Source organism: Odocoileus virginianus, chromosome 4, assembly GCF_023699985.2.
Source record: "Odocoileus virginianus isolate 20LAN1187 ecotype Illinois chromosome 4, Ovbor_1.2, whole genome shotgun sequence".
Lineage (NCBI taxonomy): Eukaryota > Metazoa > Chordata > Mammalia > Artiodactyla > Cervidae > Odocoileus > Odocoileus virginianus.
Window position 1 is genome coordinate 82560726 of NC_069677.1, and position 14350 is coordinate 82575075.

General features: G+C 51.6%; 1 protein-coding gene across 3 annotated transcripts in view; it reads left to right on the forward strand.

Moving 5' to 3' along the window:
* SLX9 (SLX9 ribosome biogenesis factor) overlaps positions 1-11811 on the forward strand; it is a 46360-nt gene extending 34549 nt beyond the window's left edge. For 2 of the 3 annotated variants that reach the window (XR_011487404.1, XR_011487406.1), the window contains exons 6-8: positions 2180-2376; positions 3651-3761; positions 8265-11811. The gene's annotated coding sequence lies outside the window, so the exon portion shown is untranslated. The remainder of the gene's footprint in view (positions 1-2179; positions 2377-3650; positions 3762-8264) is intronic. The other variant, XR_011487405.1, reaches the window with a different exon arrangement.
* Positions 11812-14350: the final 2539 nt, after the last annotated feature.

A 14350-nucleotide genomic window follows, 5' to 3' on the forward strand; every position in this document is an offset into this window, starting at 1 on the left:
GTGTCGGGGAGGAAGAGGGCAGCGGGGGTCAGGAGCCAGCCCTGGGTGAGCAGCCACTGGGGGCAGTTTGGCCGCAAACAGACAAAGCCCCTGCAGGCTGCAGAGCCTGGCTCAGCAACTGTGGGAGGCTGTGGGAGGTTCCCCAGGACTCAAAGGCACCCCTAATCCCTGCCTGGGGCCTGGGGACGGGGCCACGGAACTGCAGCCCTGAGTCTTCTGGCCGCTGCCAGCCTCAGGTGCCTCCCTCCTGGTGCCCTGGACCCACGCCCACCCCAAGGCCAGCAGAGGAGGGGCCGCTGCAGAGGGCTGGGGGTGCCCAAGGCTCAGACGCCCCAGTTCCACGTGGGCATTGGGCCTGGCCTCTCCTGGCTGCTGGAAAGGCCCCAGCACCCGGGTGGGTGCTGCCAGCTCTGGGTGCTGGTCGGGCCCTTCCCCTGCAGCCCCCGCAGATGGGAGAGGTGATCCGATGCCAAGACCATGAGGCCCGGAAACCTGGCTGGGCCGGCCCCTGGCTCTCCCAGCCCCAGCCTCCCATGGGTGTGACCAGGGCCGTGAGAGGTGTCCCTGAGTGGGGTGTTGGCAGCAGTGGGGACACTCAGCCTCCCTCCACCTACCTTCCCCTGCTCCCTCTCCACGGAGCTGCCCTGTGCAGGCCAGCTGGCTGGAGACAGCGTGGGGACTTGCTGACCCAAGGCTGGGCTGACCTGGCCCCGCTTCCCAAGGGTCCTGGATGTGGGGGCCATTAGACCCCCAGCTGTCCCGGCCGGAGGGGGGCCCCACCAAGTGCTGCTTGGCTTCCTTGGGAGAAGCTGTAGAGGCAGATGAGGGTTCCAGAGGGGGCAGCTCACCCCAAAGGAGTGTTTGGGGATGTCCCCCCTCAGCCCCCGTTTCCCTGATCTGCAGGGGCTGGACCACACGGCCCTGCAGCCTCCCCAGTGCCCGCCGCCCATGGGCTGCCACGTTCCTGAGGACCTGTGGTCTCCATACTCACTGACACCATGGCGCTGGCGAGGTGACAGCCGCCTCTTCTCCTCCTGCTGGTTTCGGGGCTGGGAGGGGGCCGCCGCTGGAACTGGGCGAGTGACTCGAGCTATTTTGTATCCAGTCAGGTGCATCTCAGAGAAGGCCTTTGCTTTATCACCCGAGGGAGAGTGAGGGAGCAACTGGAATGAGGCTGGAGGCGCAGCTGAGGGTGTGGGGGCCACACAGCCCAGAGCTGGGACCGAATAGCTGGGGCCCAGGCTCTGGGCCCCCCACCCTGCCTGCAGAAACCATAATGGCTTAATGATGCAAGACAAGCAACTCAGGTCATCCCTCTGTGGGTGTCTGTATCCTCACCTCTTCTTATGAGGACACCATCCCTAACACCATCCCTATAGGCCTGGGTGCCCCCCTAGTGAAATGATACTGTTTTAACCTTTAACCCTTTAAAGGCCCTATTTCCTAATACAGCCCTGTTCTGAGTCCCTAGGGTTGAAGGCTTCACCATCAGCTTTTGGGGTCACAGCTCAGCCCATGATAGAGGCGTTAGCAACCTCAGGTTTGGGGTGCACTGGCTGCCCACCTGCCCATCTGGCTGCTGGCATGTCTGGGCTGCCGGAATGTTTAGGGTCACAGAGGCTGAATGTCTGATGTGAAGAGGGGCCGGGTGGGGGGCATCTTGCCTGTGGGCCTGTCCTAGGCTGGGTTCACCCCCCTACCCTTGTTGGTCCCCCCAGCCCTCCCGTCTGTGAGAAGAGCCACGTCCACTGTTGAGCAGCTCTGCGAGCCCTGCCCACCACACACACAAGGGCTGCGCCCCCCCACTCAGGGCGGGGACACCCAGAACGGGTGTCGCAGGCCCCCCCAGCATGCGGCAGGGCCCTGTGTCCTGGTCCGTCTGCCCGCTGCCGGCCCTGCCTTCCTGTAGCCACACTTCACGCTGTTTGGGGGGCTACAATCTGGTGACTCAGATTGTAAAGAATCTGCCTGCAATGCAGGAGACAAGGGGTTGATTCTTGGGTCGAGAAAATCCTCTGGAGAAGTGAATGGCTACCCACTCCAGTATTCTTGCCTGGAGAATTCCATGGACAGAGGAGCCTGGTGGGCTACAGTCCACGGGGTTGCATACAGTCAGACATGACTGAGTGATTAGCACTTTCACTTTCCTCCTCTGACTGTCTCTCTTCTGTGTTTCCAGACTTGGTGTCCACTTTTCTCTGCTGGGAGTAGGGGCCCATCCAGCCCAGAGCCTAGAGAAGCGGAGAAACATGGCCATCATGTGGTCCATGTATGAGGGAGGTTTCAAAGTCCTGTTCTGAAGGAAGCCACCATCAGGAGGCCACGACCTGTCTGACTCACTTTCTGTGCTGTTATTCTGATGCAACTTCATCAAAGGTCAGTGTCAGGAGCTCTGGGTCAGTATCAGCTGTTCTGTGAAAAATGGATTCTTTGGCCAAATTAGTTTGGGGGATGCAGAGTTAGGCAAGGTTGAAAACAGGCCTGGCAGCAGACTTAGCAGTGCCTTTAATGGGCCAATGTGAACTCTGAACCTCGTGGTGGGGGGGTGGCAGCAGGATTCTCAAACTAATTGGTGTTCTAATTTGGGGGGAAAATTTCACGAGGCCAGTGTCTTGTGAACATATTTTGATAATACTGCTTTAGAACAGCCAACAACAGAAAATAGGGCAGAGATCTTTAAAAAACTAAACCTTAACTTCCTCACTTTCTTCTTCTTGTTTAAAATCTGAGAAGCGACTTCTCAGTCCAGCCTCCTGCGCGCCCCCCCCCCCGCCCCCTCTCCTGCAGATGTGGTGGTGGGGGGCGGGGCTGGGCAACGTTCCCTCCTGCCCAGGAAGAGACCAGCTGTGTGGCATTCAGGCCCCTGGGCACCTCCTCTCTCTGGATTCTCATTGGGTTTCTTAGACCCTGAGGAGGCCCTCAACGCTCCCTTGACTTTAGTGACCCCAAATGCTCTTTTCTTTAAAAACATCACAAATACAGTTTTGTTGGATTTGAACCAGTGTCCACAGGTGCTGGACATGGGTGTCAGGATGCCACAGCATCTAGCCACTTTCTCTGGCACGATCACGGAAGGGGATGGGAGTTTGTGTGGGTATAGATGGCCTGCCATGGGGTTGCAGAGTCGGACACAACTTAGCAACTGAACAACAACAAAAAGACAACCTGCCACTTTGCACCGCCCTCCCCGCCCTGCCCCTCCAGCTGCCCTGTACAGGCCAATCCCCACTCGTCTCTTCAGCCCTAATTGTGTGTGGCTTTCTGATTCCCGTCTTTGCATCCTGGGGTTTCCCCTAAGGACTGAGGGAATTACCACGGGAATCTTGCAGGCCGGTGAACCAGGAGGGTCTCTGGGACTCTGGCCAGTGCCAGCTTCAAGGCTTGGTCTCGCTCACACGGTTGATTAGAAGCCCTCCCACAGGCACCACTGTCCTTGACCAGGGGGCGGGGGGCACTGGGCCAGTCTCCTTTCGGCACTGAAGCTGGAGACAATGAGAGGTCAAGGACAGGCAGAAAGAGCAGCCCTGTCGCTCCCGTCCACGTTGACCTCACTTTCCAGACGCCCTCACAGTGTGGGCAGCAGGGTGAGACCCAAGACTGTGGCCGGTGGACCCCTGGATGCATGGTGCCAACCTGTCTCCTGCCTGCAGGCTTCATGCCCATCGGGGGCCTGGAAGTGGAGGATCTGGGTTTGGCGCCGCGCCGGTGGGAAGGACCACGAGGAGTTTGAACAAAAGCAACCAAGAGGAAGCATCCATCCAGTGAGTTCTGAGCTGTGTTTCTGCAAAGCTGTGCCTAAATGGCATTTTGATAAGTTAGTTTCCCATCAACTTGTTGGAATTTTGGCAATACTTCCTCTTTTTCTCATCACGGTTACGTTTCCCGGCTCATGGTGGGCCCCTGAGTGGCCGGTACATGCACAGCTGCATCTTGGCTGTGTGTCCTCACCATGTGTGACACCCAGCGAGGTCATCATAAGAGGACTTTCCTAAAGGAGGGAGGACGTGCTGGGGGCGACCCTGGGGGCTGGGGTCCAGGTCTGGGTTGGCCGTGGCCCTGTGGGCTCCTTCTGGGTCATCCATGTCCCGGCTGCATTAAGGCTCAGGGTCAGAAGCATCCTTCACGTGGGAAGTGACCACAGGCTTTGGGGAGTGACCACAGACTCTCTGAGACCCCACCCCTGACCTCCAGGTACCAATCAGCCTCAAACCCCACCTCTCTCCTGGGTCCACTGTGGCTTCCTGCCCCTGTGGACTGTTCTCCAGGTGGCAATCTGGCCTTTTCAAGTTGAGCTGCTCTGAACCCAGGTCCCCCTCACCCTGTCTCTCCCGCCACTGCCCCCCACCTCTCTGTCTGGTCCTGGTGGGGAGAGTCCAGACCCCGTGCTGTGCTAACCTCTCTTGGGCAGCAGGGGGTCCCAGAGGCCTCAGCTTGGAGCGATTAGGGCTGTCACAGACACGCAGCGCCCCCTCCTTGCAGGCTGCATTTCCTGTCTGCTCTGCCGTGGCTATCAGCCTGCTTTGGCCCAGAAGAGAGTGTCTCACTTCCAAGCAGAGGTGTTCAGGGCCCTTGTGTGGTCACCAGGGTCCTGCTCTCTCCTGCTCTGGCCCTAGAGTAACTCCCTGGGCGACTCTCCCAGGCAAGGAGCGTGGTGGAGGGGCTGTCGTGAGATCTGGGGCCTGCTGGGGACGCAGGGTGATCCAGCCGACTTTGACTCCCAGGGCACACACGGAAATCAGGAAGGTGGCCAGACATAGCTCCAATCTCAGGGGACCGTGGCCCAGAGGCACCGGGGTTTTTCAAACTGCACCGATATGAAACCAGAGCTCCGCCACGGGCCCTGGATCTTCAGATGAGCATGGCCTGGACTTCCCCTGTTTCTTTCTTTCTCCAGAAGTTCTTGGCGAGAGAGTTGATTGTGTGAAATTTTTTCCAGGCAAGGGTAATTTCCAATTATTCTATGATATTTGCAAACACTGCAAGAGCAAGCAGATCTGCGCTGTGATGTTTTCCAAGAAATAAAGTCTCTCCAAGCGGCCCTAACTGCTTCCTCCAATGCTGCAGAGAGAACGGGGCCCACTGCCCGCTCACTCGGCCCCAGTCTTGTGGGCACTGGTGTGAGCAGGGTCTCAGCAGGCATCTCAGGCCCTGGTCTGGGAACGTGTGCCTTTCTTTCTATAAATTCTTTGTGGAAAGGCAGAGCCAAAAGCTCAGATATAGCCTGAGCACAGCCTACCTGTACACTCAGGCCACGGTGGCTTGTGGCCTGGTCCCTGCCTCCTTGTCCTTGCCAGGTGTTCCCAGGTGGGCTCCCTGGTACATGCTCCTCTTCTGGGCTGATGCCTCTGCCCCAGGAACCCCACCCCTGCCACATGCCTCAGCAGGCACTGCTCCCCTGAGATGACCGGCTTCCAACAGTTCTCCACATTTAGATGGTATTTAGTCCCCACTGGTGTACATGTCCACAGTCAAGGTAATGCACTTGCCCAGGTGAACTGGAAGCTCGTCCTCTGTAAGGATGAGAATGTGGAAAGAACTCAGGTGCCTCCAGCAGGCACCACGTCCCCACGGTGGGGTCGTTCATAGGACAGGAAGGACCACGCTGGCCTTCACACGGCACGGACCAAACTTCAGTGCATTTTTCCAAGTGAAAGAAGCCAGAGTCCAGAGCCCACTTCCTGTCGGAGCCCATTCCGTGACATCCTGGGGAAGGTAAGACTGCCGCCACGGAGAACAGGTGCGATTCCCCTCTGCCAGTTGGCGCTGGACAGTCTGATCCCACGGGAGCCGGAGCCCGGAGCCATGTGACCAGAGGCCCAGTGGCCATAGCTTGGAGCCGGGGCATGCCATCCACTGTCCTTGGCTTGTACATAAGGAGCCAGCTCCGTGGGTTCCACATCTAGAGTCGCCATCCCAGCTCCCGGCTCGTCTTCCTAGAAGAGGCCACGTTTCTGAGTTGGCCTCTTAAGGAGGGCGAGCTGGCACCGGCTCTGGGACTTGGGGGACCTGTGACGTCTGGTCCAATGGCTCTGCCAGGTGCAGGCACGGTGATATGGTGGCAGGAAGCCCAGAGTGAGTGGGTTGGGGCGGGGGGGGGGGCACTCAGGAGCCAGACCTGCCTCTAAGGTCATCCTGTCCAAGTGGCCTGGCTGGAGGGGATAAGACTTGTGGGGATGCAGCTGGCTCATGGCTCAGCCGGGTCCAGAAACCCTGGCTCCTGAGATCGCCCCCTGTCCCACAGTGTCTGCAGAAAGAAGAGCTCCAGATCCACCCAAGGGCATGAGGGGAGGCTCCTAAAGTTGGGGGCCCAGGGATGGCTTTCTGCAGGCATCTCAGAGACCAGCAGCGGCCCATGCAGGGGCAAGTGGTCCTGGCAGGTGCTGAGCTGGGCGGTCAGGACCTTGGGCTGCTGCTCTGCTCTCAGGCCTCAATCTCTGGCCCTGAGCCTGACAGACTGACTGGCGTGTCCTGGTGGGGTCTCAGCGAGCCCAGCAGGGGAGCTGGCATGCTTGGATACATGGGAGATGACCCTCCCACCTCCGCAGGAATGAATGCAGGAGTCACATCCATCTGTCCTGAAGTCTGTGTTCCAGGCAGGGCTGTGGACAGACACACAGACCCCCGCCTGTCTTAGCACCTCCTTGAAGAGGAGGGCAGGGATCACAGAACCAAACCCTCTAAGTCTCCCCAGCTTCATACCTTCTGGGGTGACAGGTGCACAGGGGAGCCAGGTGGCCCTAATATTTCAGAGTCAGAGGCTGCGTTAAATGTGGGAGTCTATAGCGAGCAGCTGCTGGAGACGTTCAAGGAGACTGAAGGCTGCCTCTGCCCGGCGGTGCAGCCTGGCCGGGCTCCCTCCTCCCGCCTCTATGCCTCCTCGTACCCTGATGCCAGGCCCTGGGCCCCAGGTCAGACTCTGCGGACACAGGCCTAGTAGCCGAGGGCCAGGCGCACCCGGCACCCCACCTCCCCCACCCCGAGGTTGACTCCTCCGGTCTGCTCAGCTTACCACACTGTAAACACAGCATCCTTCGAGTTAGAAATCAATGGCAGATGTGAGCAGATTAGGCCTCCGAGGGACAGGCAGGGGGGAGGGCTGGCGGCCAGCCAAGGCCAGAAGAAGCTGCAGCTGCTGCGGCAAGGTGCCAGGGCACCCACGGCATGAGGGCGTCGGGGTCAGGACAGCCCAGACTGCTCCATGAGAGCTGCAGAGGACAGCAGCTCCTTGGTTCTGGCGACCCTGGGCGCGTACTCCCCAAAGGTGGGCACAGGCCCGTCCCTTGGCTCTGGAGCACAGCGGACATGCATTGGCATTCGTGCTCCTTTTAGCCGGCGTTGTCATCTTTTAAAACAATCCTCTCTTTCAGAATTTAAAAAAAATTGAGGTATAATTCACATACCTTGCAATTCATCCTTTAAAAGCGTCGTTCAGCATCGTTTCACATGTGCACACTGTTGTATGAAGGACACCGTCCCCTCTCTAGTTCCAGAACTTTCCATGACCACAAACACACACCCGGGCTACCCTGGGAGCTCAGCAGTAAAGGATTCTTCTGCAGTGCAGGAGCCACAGGAGACCTGGGTTCGATCCCTGGGTCAGGAAAGATTCCTTAAAGGAGGAAAAGGCAACCCACTCCAGCATTCTTGCCTGAAGAATCCCATGGACAGAGGAGCCCGGTGGGCTACAGACCATGGGATTGCCGAGAGTCAGACGTGACTGAAGTGAGCACGCATGCACACACCCGGACACAAACCATGCTCAGCAGCCATCCCCTCCATTCTCCCCCCACACCCAGCCTTGCCGCCACTGCTCTGCTGTTTTCGTCTATGGGTTTCCCTATTTGGATGTTTCCTATGAATGGACTCACACAGGGTGGGATTTTCTGAGTCTGACTTCCTTTCCTGAGCATAAACTTTCAAGGCTCCTACAACCTGTAGCACATCCTTTTCACGGCTAAGTAATATTTCATTGGATGGACCACATTGTGTTTACCCCTTTATCATTGATGGACATTTGGGTTGTTTTCACCTTCTGACTATTATGAATAATATTGAATAATATTTAAATGAACATCTTTGTATAAGGTTTTATGTGTTTCTGGTCTCTTAGGTATATCTCCACCTAGAAGTGGAATTTCTGGGTCGCTCGGAAACTGTGTTTCTAACTACTTAAGATTGTAAATGGAAATATATATTTGTTCCATCTTTTATCTTTACCTTTCCCAGTGTTCTTTAATTTTTTTCTTTCTTTTTGGCTGTGCCAGGCTGCATGCCAGCTGACCAGGGATCGAACTCGTGCCCTCTGCACTGGGAGTGAAGAGTCTTAACCACTGGGCCACCAGGCAAGTCCACAGTGTTCTTTCCTTTTTAATGTCAATTCCAATGACCATCTAGTGCCCTTCCATTTCAACCCAAAGGCCTCTCTTTAGTGTTTCTTGTAGGGTAGGCTTGCTAGTGATGGGTTCTGTCAGATTTTATTTACTTTTATTCATTTTGTTAAAATTTAAAACTATGTGTATACTATATTTATAAATGTATGTATTATTTCTTTCTATCACTGAATTGTTATTTTGTTTATGTGTCTTTTGTGTTGTCACTGTTGCTCCACCACTAGGCTTGCAGGGTCTTAATTCCCTGACCAAGGCCTGAACGCAGGGCCAAGGCAATGACAGTGCCAAGTCCTAACCACTGGACCGCCAGGGAAGTCCCCATTTATGTGTCTTAATTTCCCTTTCACTTTGCAGGGTGGTTTTACTGTGCATGAAATTCTTGGTGGACAGTCTATCTTCCAGCACTATGAATGTGATCTCCATGGTTTCTGATGAGAAATTAACTTTCAGTCTTTATCGCTCCCTACTTCTCTACTGCTCCTTTTAAGATCGTTCCTTGTCTTGAATTTTCTACAGTTAAGTGTGATGTATCCAGATATGTGGATCCCTTTGAGTTTATCCTACTTAGAGTTTGTTAAGCTTCTACAGTGTGTAAATTAATGTTTTTCATCAAATTTGAGACGTTTTAGGTCATTAGTTTTTCAAATATTCTCTCTGCTCCTTCCTTCTCTTTTTCTTGACCCTTTGATGTGTATTTTGGGTGCCAGTGGTGTCCCACAGGTCTCTGAGGCTCTGTTCCTTTTGCTTTCTTTTCTTCCTCTGTTGTTCTGTTCCTCACCTATCTTCAAGTTTGCTGATTCTTTCTTCTGCTGCTCAAATCTGCTAGTGAGACCCCCAGTGAATTTTCTATCTCAGTTATTGTGCTTTTCGACTCCGGAAATCCCGTCTGGCTCTTTTCATGTCTCTTTGCTGATAGCCCTTATTTGGTGATATTATAGTTCCCCTCCCCCCCACAGATGTTTATTTGTTTATTTGGCTGAGCCAGGTACTAGTTGAGGCACATGGGATCTTCAGTCTTCATTGCAGCATGTGGGGTCTTCAGCTGTGATGTGTGGGGTCTTCAGCTGTGATGTGTGGGGTCTTCAGCTGTGATGGGTGACATCTCCAGTTGTGACGTGTAGGGTCTTCAGCTGTGATGGGTGGGGTCTTCAGCTGTGATGTGTGGGGTCTTCAGCTGTGGCGTGTGGGGTCTTCAGCTGTGATGGGTGACGTCTTCAGCTGTGACATGTAGGGTCTTCTGTTGCGGCATGTGGTATCCAGTTCCCCGACCAGGGATTGAACCCAGTTCCCTTGCGTTGGGAGCTCAGAGTCTTAGCCACTGGACCACTAGGGAAGTGCCTCTTCCAGTGTTTTTACTTGGTTTCCTTCAGTTCTTTGAATATATTTAAAACAGCTAACTTGAAATCTTTGGTAAGTTTAGTGTCTGGACAGCACCAGGGACAGTGTCTGTTGATTACTTCGTGCCCTGTGTATAGGACATGCTTTATCATTTCTTTATATGTCTCTGTTCATTTGTTTTTTAACTGGACATTTAAAATAGTACACTGGGGCAACCCTGGAAGTCAGTTTCTCTTCCCTCCCCAAGGTTTGTTGTTGTCAGATTTGTAGTTTGGTGGTTGTTTCTGATTTTCTGAGTTAAGCTGTAAAGTCTGTGTTCTTTGTCCTGTGTAGCTTCTAAAATGTCTCCTCAGCTACCTTAGAGGTCAGCTGGTGGCTGGACAGAGAGCTCCTTAAACTGCTGACCAATGTGCCTCAGTCGTTGCTGAGGGGCTCTCTGTCTGCGTGCTGGGGCACCTTCAACACTCAGCCCGCAGTTGCCAACTCTGCCTTAGCCTTCACTTCCTGCCTGAAGGTTGGCCAGAAGTGAGGATGCAGGGCTTCATCAGCTCCTTACGGAGTAGATGCACAGCGCTGGGCATGTTCACGGCCTTCCCTTCACTTCCTGCCTGAAGGTTGGCCAGAAGTGAGGATGCAGGGCTTCGTCAGCTCCTTACGGAGTAGATGCACAGCGCTGGGCATGTTCACGGCCTTCCCTTCACTTCCTGCCTGAAGGTTGCCCAGAAGTGAGGATGCAGGGCTTCATCAGCTCCTTACGGAGTAGATGCACAGCGCTGGGCATGTTCACGGCCTTCCCTTCACTTCCTGCCTGAAGGTTGGCCAGAAATGAGGATGCAGGGCTTCGTCAGCTCCTTACGGAGCAGATGCACAGCGCTGGGCGTGTTCACGGCCTTCCGGGCTCCTAGGGATACATGGGAGCTTTCCAAATCTCCCTGCGGACATCTCACCCCCCAGTGTCTCCTGTTAAGCTTGTTTGTTTGTCTTTTTTTTGCCCCAGTTATCATGGGCTGCCTTAGGCAGCTACAACATTAAATGACTGCCTCTGGTTTGTTTTCGTTTTTTTTTTTTTTTTTTTCTTTTTTGGCAGTGCCTCATGTCTTGTGGGATCTCAATTCCCCAGTCAGGGATTGAACCCAGGTCATAGCAGTAAAAGCCCAGAATCCTAACCACTTGCTTTTGATTAAGAAAAAAATGCCCTTGGGGAAATGGCTGTTCCCATCGGGTGAGCTCCAGCTCAAGTCAGATGAAGACGGCCTGGCAAGTGTGGTCTTCGGGAACCACCAGGCAGGTCAGACTGTGATGATCTTCTGGGAATTGATGTTTGGGGGCAGCACCTCCTTTCTACCCCCTCTACCAGCTGCCAGCCTATTGATTTTCAAGGCTACTGTGGAGGTGGGGGAGGCAGACGGGAAGAGGGCAAGTTAAAATGCCACAGAGCTCACTGTTCTTACTGAGATTCAGCTGTTTTTCTTGAATAAACATTCCTCATTGCAAGTCTTTGGTTGATTTCCAGAGGTCTGAAACAGTTGATTCCGATCATTTTTGCCAATGTTCTCATTGCTTTTATGGATAAGAGGCTTTTTGGATGTCCCCATTCTGCCATTTTACTGATGTCATTACTCAGAATGTTAAAAACAGCCTTACAGAGCAAAGCTGACATTCAACTATATGGATGTAAAGCCCAGTTTGACAAGTGATGAACATACATGGGCACCTGTGAAGCCATCACCACAGTGGAGCGATGAACTGTCCAGGCCCCCAGACTCCTCATGCGCCTCTGGGGTCCCCCCTCCTACCCTCTGCACTGCCCTTCGTCTCCAGGAAACCACTGATCTGCTTTCTGTCACTGTAGATTAGTTTGCATTTTCTACAGCCTTATGTAAGTGGAATCATTCTGTCACTCGGCATCAATATTTTGAGATTCAACCATGTTGCTGTGTGAACCAGTTTCATTCCTACTTAAAGCTGAACAGAACCCCATTGTTTGGAAACGATAGTTTGTATGTCTCATCCCCTGTTGATGGACATGTGTGGATTGCTTCTTGTTTTGGGCTATCACAAATAAAACTGCTGTGGACATTTATATACAGGTCTTTGTGTGGACATGTTTTCATTTCTCGTGGGGAGTGAAATGGCTAGATCATATGCGAGGAATGTGTTTAACTTTTTAAGAAACTGTCCGGTCTTTTTCAAAAGCAGTCATACCATTTTACATTCCCACCAGCAGAGTGTGAATTGACCCACATCCTCATCCGTGCTTGATTTGGTCGATCCTTTTATTTGTAGCCGTTCTAATAGGTTGATAGCGGCACCTTGTTGCAGTTTCATTTTCCCTGATGGCTAATGACATTGAGCATTTCTGGTGTTAACTTGTTGTGTTGTTCAGTTTCTAAGAGCGTCTGACTCTTGGCAGCATGCCAGGCTCCTCTGTCCTTCACTGTTTCCCAGAGTTTGCTCAAATTCATGTCCATTGAGTTAGTGATGTTATCTAACCTTCTCATCCTCTGCCGGCCCCTTCTCTTTTTCCCTTCAATCTTCCCCAGAATCAGGGAAAATTTACAAACTATATCAGTGTTAATTTGTAAACTGTGTATCTTCAGTGGTGAATCATCTGTTCAAATCTAAAAAAGGGTTATTAGCTTTCTCATTATTGAGTGTTGAGCATTCTTTACATATTCGGGATTAAAGTAGAAATACAGTTTGCAAATATTTTGTCTCATTTTATGGCTGGTCTTTTTTTTTTCTTAATGCCTTTTGAAGAGCAGAAATTTAAAATTTTGATGAAATCTTGTTTATCAATTTGTTCTTTTATAGATCATCCTATTGGTATTGAACCTAAGAAATTTTTGCCTAACCCAAAGTCACAAGGATTTTCTCTTGTGTGTTCTTCTACAAATTTTATAGTTTTAAGTTTTACATTTAGATCTATGATCCATTCTCAGTTAATATCTGTATATTGTGCAGGGTATAGATAAATGTTCACTTTCCCCCCATATGGCTAGTCAATTGTCCCGACACTCTTTGTTAAAAAAGAGACTCCTTTCGACTGAACTGCCTTGGAATTTTTGTCAAAAATCATTTGCCTGAGGATCTAATCTGGATTTTATATAAGCACTCTATCTTGGCTACTATCTTTATTAAGTTTTAAATCAGGTTCAGCATAAGTCCTCAGCTTCATTCTTCTCTTTCAAAATTACTCTGGCTACTACAGCCCCTTTGCATTTCCTTATGGATTTTAGGGTACATCTGTCAGATTCTACTGAAGAAAAAGAACCTTCTGGGACATTGGTTGGGTGTTTGTTGAGTCTATAGATCAACTGGTCGATATTGCAAGAAACATCACTGCTTCCAACCATGATGCAGAGTAACCTCCCATTTCTTCAGGTCTTCTGCAATTTTTCCTCAGCAACGTCTTTTTGTTTTATGTGTACAAGTCTTACACATCTTTTGTCAGTTTTATCCTTAAATATTTTAAACTCATGTGACTATAAATGGGGTCTTCCTTTTCATTTCACTTTCTGGTTGCTCATTGCTCACCGTAGAAATTCACATTGACCTTGATCTCACGACCTGGCAGACCCCCTCCGCTCCAGGCGCTTTTTTTGTGGACTCCATTAGGTTTTCTGCATAGATGAGTTAGTCATCTGCAGACAAAGACAGCTTCATTTCTTCCTCTCCAGCCGTGACCTCAGCCTTCCGTTCCTTTTTTCCCGCCCCAGCGGGACGGACCGTGAGGGCAGACCTCCTCTCCTGTCCTGATCTGAGGGGCAAAGCATGCAGTCTCACCCGTAAGTATGACGTCAGCTGTAGATTTTTCTAAATGCTCTTTATCAATGGAGGAAGTTCCTGGCTATTTCTAGCTTGCTGAGAGTTTTTATCAGAAGTGTATGTTGAACTTTGTCGAGTGTTTTTTCTGTGTCTAAGAGATGATCATATTATTTTTCTTTTAGCTTTAGTATGCTGAACTACACGGATTAAATTTTGAATGCTAAGTCAACCCTGAATTTTTGGGCTAAACTGTGATGTATTACATTTGTTGTATATTGTTGCATTCGATTGAGTAAACTTGTTTGGGATTTTTCATCTATGTTCATGAGGGATACTTTCTGCATCCTTTCTTGGTGACTTCTTGTCTGATTTTTTCTATCAGGATAATGCTGGTCTCACAGAATTTGCTGGTGTTGTTCAGTTGCTCTGTCGTGTGTGACCCTGTGTACCTCCATGGACTGCAGCACACCAGGCTGTCCTGTTCTTCACTCTCTTCCCCAGTTTGCTCAGATTCATGTCCACTGAGTCAGTGATGCCATCTAAGCATCTTGTCCTCTGCCACCCTCTTCTCCTTTTGTCTTCAATCTTTCCCAGCATCAGGGTCTTTTCCAATGAGTTAGCTCTTCACATCAGGTGGCCGAAGTATTGAAGCTTCAGCTTCAGCATTAGTCCTTCCAATGAAAATTCAGTGTTGATTTCCTTTAGGATTGACTGGTTTGATCTTGCTATCCAAGGGACTCTCTAGAGTCTTCTCTAGCACCGAAGATCAAATGCATCAGTCCTTTGGTGCTTAACCATCTTTGTGGTCCAACTCTCACATCCAAACATGATTACTGGAAAAACCATAGCTTTGA